The sequence below is a fragment of the Camelus bactrianus genome, chromosome 1, assembly GCF_048773025.1.
Source record: "Camelus bactrianus isolate YW-2024 breed Bactrian camel chromosome 1, ASM4877302v1, whole genome shotgun sequence".
In the NCBI taxonomy this organism is placed as follows: domain Eukaryota; kingdom Metazoa; phylum Chordata; class Mammalia; order Artiodactyla; family Camelidae; genus Camelus; species Camelus bactrianus.
The window spans coordinates 132,761,705-132,766,927 of NC_133539.1; positions in this window are offsets into that span (position 1 = coordinate 132,761,705).

The window sequence follows — 5,223 nt, forward strand, 5'->3', positions numbered from 1 at the left end:
TTGATTTTAATAACTTTTACTAAAGTGAATATTATTATTCATAATTTAAATAACCAAATAAAACCACAGTTATTTATTATGAAGATTGAAAACTATTTACACTGTCTCTCAATTAGAGGTAGCTTTATTAGAAGACTGAAGGGTATTTAAAAGATAGAAAAATACCCATGATGACACCATCATTTTTATTAACTAAATATGAAGAACTGTGCAGGGTTAAGATTTAACCCTCTGCAAGCTGTCAAGTTAGCATGAGGTAGTTTGTGGATGCTGCCAGAAGACAGGAGACTCCCTCAGGATCAGAGACAAAGAACTTCCTGCCAGCACAGCAGGCAGCTTGGGGTTCATGTTCATGTTGGTTCCTGAGTTTCTTTCCTTTTGCTGTTGTAACAAAGGACCACAGACTCAGTGGCTTAAAGCAATACACATTCATCGTCTCACTCTTCTATTGTGCAGAAGTGCAAAGTCATTGTCAGTGGGCTAAAACCAACGTGTGGCCAAGGCTACGTTCCACACCGAGGCTCTAGGGAGGGATTCGTCCTCCTACCTTTCCCAGCTTGCAGAGGTGTTCACAATCTTTGGCCCAGGGCCCTGTGTCACTGTGACCTCTGCTGCCACTTTACATCTCTGTCTCTGACTATATAGATATAAAGGAAGTGTCTTCTACATCTGGTATGGACCCTTTTTCCTAAATGGACATTGTATCTCTATTTAAGTGCAGATTAAAACCCCTTCCCTGCAGGGTGTGGTGGCATCAGCTCACAAGATTACCACTCTGGGCTTTAAGTGTCCTCTTTGTATTGTCACCTGGGAACTTCTCTTTCCATAGTTAGCTCTGTGTTACATTTGTTGTTGTATTTTACCCGGCATTACTGAAAGTTTTACTTAAAAGGGATCCTAATTAGCTCTGTTTACCTGTTTCCAGAGCTGAAAGCTTCAGTTCTAGAGTATCTGTTTGATTTCTCTTAAAAATACATTCCAGTATATTTCTCTGGTGAAAGTCTTTACCCTGTTGTCTATTCTCCCATAATTTCCTTATTTTCTTGAATATATTAAAAGTATTTTATAGCCTTTATTGGTAACTCTGATGCCTACATCACCTGGGGGTTTGCATCCTTTGTCTAATGTTTCTTATTCTCATATAATCCGTTATATAGTCTTGACATGTTGCATGTCTTGAAATTCTTTATTACATGGCAGACATTGCAAATGAAAAATCCATATGTTATTTTCCGTGAGAGGTTTTCTACCTTCCTGTTAGGCAAACAGGGTGAGGGACTGATCATGTCGCTCCAATCAGGCGCTGAGGTGGATCAGGACTGAAGTGCCTTTTTTCTTAAAACAGCTTTGAGGTATACTTGGCAAAGTAATTTTCACACGTATAAAGTGTACAGCTAATACGTTTTGACATAAGAATATCCCCAAGAAACCATGACCACATTCAAGAGAGTGAACATACCCATCACCCACAAAGCTTCTCTCCTGCCATTTGTTGTCCCTCCCTCCCTCCCCATCTCTTCCCCTGGAAACCATTGATCTGCTTTCCATCACAACATATTGGTCTGCATTTTCAACATCGTTGTATGAATGGATTAATGCAGTATCTACTCTATGTTGTCTGACTTGTTTCATTCAGTGTAATTATTTTGAGAATAATCTGTGTTGCTGTATTAATAGCTTATTTTTCTTATAGCAGAGTATTGTTTTGTGCTGAGTTTTTACTGAATAGTTTGTTGTGAGCAGTGTTTGGATAGACCATCATTTGTTTCTCCATTTACTTCTTGATGGATGCATGGGTTATTTACAACTTGAGCTATTATAAATAAAATTGCAGTGAATATTTGGTTACAAGTCTTTATATGGACATATTCTTTTCTTTTCTAAAGCACCAGATGAGGAATATCTGGGTTATATGGTAGATAGGTATTTACCTTTTTTAAAGAAACTGTTAAAGACTGTTCCAAAATGGTTGTACTATTGTAAATTCCTTGTGGTGTGTATCAGCTCTGCTTGCTCTATTTCCTTACCAGCAATTTGTAAGGTCGGTCTTTCTAATCGTATTCATTCTTGTATGTATGTGTACTAGTATCTCACTGTGGTTTTTAAAAGCATTTCTCTAATGACTAATGGCATCTTTAATCAGCATCTTTTCATATGTTTATTATCCATCTGGATATCTTTACTGAAGTGTGTTTTCTGGCCTCATTCATTCATTCAGGTGTTTGCATTATTATTGAGTTTTGAGACCTCTTTATTCTGGATCAGATACAAAGAGAGACCTTTATCAGATATATGATCTGCAAATAGCTTCTGTCTATAGCTTGTCTTTTCATTTGCTTAGCAGGGTTTAGAACAGCTTTGAAGAGTCTTCATTTTGATAAAGTTCACTCTATCAGTTTCTTTTTAAAATAGAATATACTTTTGGTGTCATAGCAAAGAAATATTTGCCAAACCCAAGGTCATAAAGCTTAAGCCTATGCTTTTTCTCCTAGCTGTTTTGTAGTTTTAGATTTCCTATTAAGATCTATGATCCATTGTGAGATAATTTTTGTATATTTTCTGAGGTGTGGATCAAAGTTCATTTTTTTTTTTTTTGCATATCACTCTCTAATTCTTCCAGCACCACTTGTTGAAAAGATCCTTTCTCCACTACATCCTTTTTGAGAATCAATTGTCAATATAAGTGTTGGTTTAGTTCTGAACATTCTATTCTGCTCCATTATTCTATTTTCCTGTTTTACACCAACACCATACTTTCTGATTACTGTAGTTTAAAAAAAAAAAAGCTGAAAATCAGATAGTGCAAGTCTTCCAACTTTGTTTTACTTGTTCAAAATTGTTTTGGATATTTGGGATCCTTTGTATTTTTATATGAATTTTAGAATCAGTTTTAAAATTCCTTACATCCTGTTCTGCCAAAATTCAACCCATATCTTTGGCCATCTCCAAAGCCACATTTTCTGAAGAAGTCTCTCTAGATCCCAGGTGAAAGGAATTTCTGTTTCATCTGTGCTCCAATCACATTTGATAATATTTGATTACATTTATTCATATTTAGCTGGATGTAATTGTGTGATCTTTCCTGCCATATAGTAAATCTCTCAAGATTTGGAATCTTGACTTGGTTCCCTCTGTCTGCTGAGAAAACTAGTTCTATGCTTTGCAGGAGAGCGCCCTGCAGTAAGAAGTATCTGCAAGATACATCTAGCTCATTGCTTGCATATCGTCAAGGAATCCTGCAGATTTAGAATTGTTTATTGATTGTTGTCTACAAGACGGCTCAGCCTTTTTTATTTCTATTGCTACTGCTGCAGTTTCAAAGGACAATGGGCTAATTATTTTCCAAATATCAAAACATACTGTAATTGAGTTGTGACGCAAATTATGTGCTGCTGTTTCTTAACAACCTGCTTAGTGTTCACAGGTACCTTCACTCATGGAACTTTTGGGAGAATGTCATATCCTCAGAGATAGCAATGCTGTCTTTGGCGACCTGAGTGGTAGTATATGAACCCACTCCTGCTGTTTTTCCAGTGCCCCCTGTAGCCCTCCTCCAGCCCTCCATGGGGGGCCTGCAGTTCTGCCCTCGAAAATCCTGTTGCTTCTCAGGAAGAATTCCCTATGAAGCATATTCATGTCCTTCTTGTGGAGACATTCAGTCCAGAGACCTGACAGCAGGGGAAAATGTTTAGACTGCTTTTGGTAGAACGTAAATTCTTCCATACTTGTTAGAAGCAAATCAAATGAGGAAACTGTGTTGGCATCTAACAAATCAGGATAAATGTCTGATGAGGAAGATCAGCTTCCCCATCCCACTCAGGCGTCATGTTGATGTGACACTCAACTTGGCAAACATTTTCTCCTGTGAGCAACGTGAAGTTCAAGACGTTATGAAGGGCTTTTTGTTTTTCTTCCTTAGTCTTTCCACATTCACTGTGTCTGGTGAGATTATATGAATCCTGCTTATTTTCAGCCCAGCACTAAGCTTTTTAAAAGGGTCACGTGTTTAAAAGGCTAGTGGACAATTTGTTAGAAGATCAAAATCTTTAGACTTTGGTCCTAGAGTTGAATCTTGGTTACTGGTGAATGAGAATTCCCGTTAAAATTTTAAATTCAGCGATATAAATTTTTAAAAATAGTTAAATATTAGGCAATTTCATTAAACACTATAGAAGTTATTTACTTTTAAGCCTGTCTCTGGGGCAATTTTGCAATGATTCCCTCCCTTTATTGATTCCCTCTTTATCAGAATCCTTGAGAGGTCCCTGTCATCATTGTCAATATCATCATCATCATTACCATCATCATGGAACTGATTCCTCTGGGAGATTCTAGGAAAATAAAGAGCTGGACGGGGTTCTGTGCAGGTCAGTGTGTGCATATACAGTAAGAAGAGTTGTCAGACATTAGATTCAAGATACCCTTTCCATTTAGAGAAGAATGTGGTCATGAAATCCTGATGTGCTGAATGAAGGAAGTGATGGGAACAGGGTAGTCAATGGAAAGGAGGAGGAAGTGAGTGAAGCGGGGAGCATAGAGCCTTGGTTAGGTGATCAGCACATTGGTGAAAATGAGGGGAGTGTGATGGCAGAATCATGTCCCTCCCCGGCCACAGGGTAGCCACCTGTGACATGTTACTGTACATGGCAAAATGCATGACAGATATTTTAGGACAAAAATCTTAGAGGATTTCTGTCTTCTAAATTGTCTATCAGTTAGCGTTTTAAACCCATGATATATTATTAAAGATTAGTGCAGGGGAACAAATAAAAAGGATTCATATTATCCACCAGACATACTGAATGCAGAAAGGCTAAGGAAGAAAAAGAAAAAGTCATTCATAAGTGCCTTGAACCATAAAATGCTCATGAGAGGAAATGTTACACAGGTGAGTGTCTCAGCCACATCCAAAATGCCTGAATTGGATGGGACAAGGGGATCCTGAGATGAGACAATAGGGTGAGTAGCCTGGATTGTCCAGGTGGGCCGAATGTATTCACAGGGGTCCTTAAAATGGAGGACATTTCCCAGCTGAGTTTAAATTCAGAGGGAGGTGTAGCCATAGAGCAATGTTCAGAAAGGCTGCTGACCATGAAAATGGAGGAAGTCGTGGGGCACAAGCTAAGGAAGGTGGGTTACCTCTGGAAACTGGAAAAAAAAAACAACAACAAGGAAACATTCTCTTCTAGACCCTCTAGAAGGAAGGAAACCTGCTGCTACCTT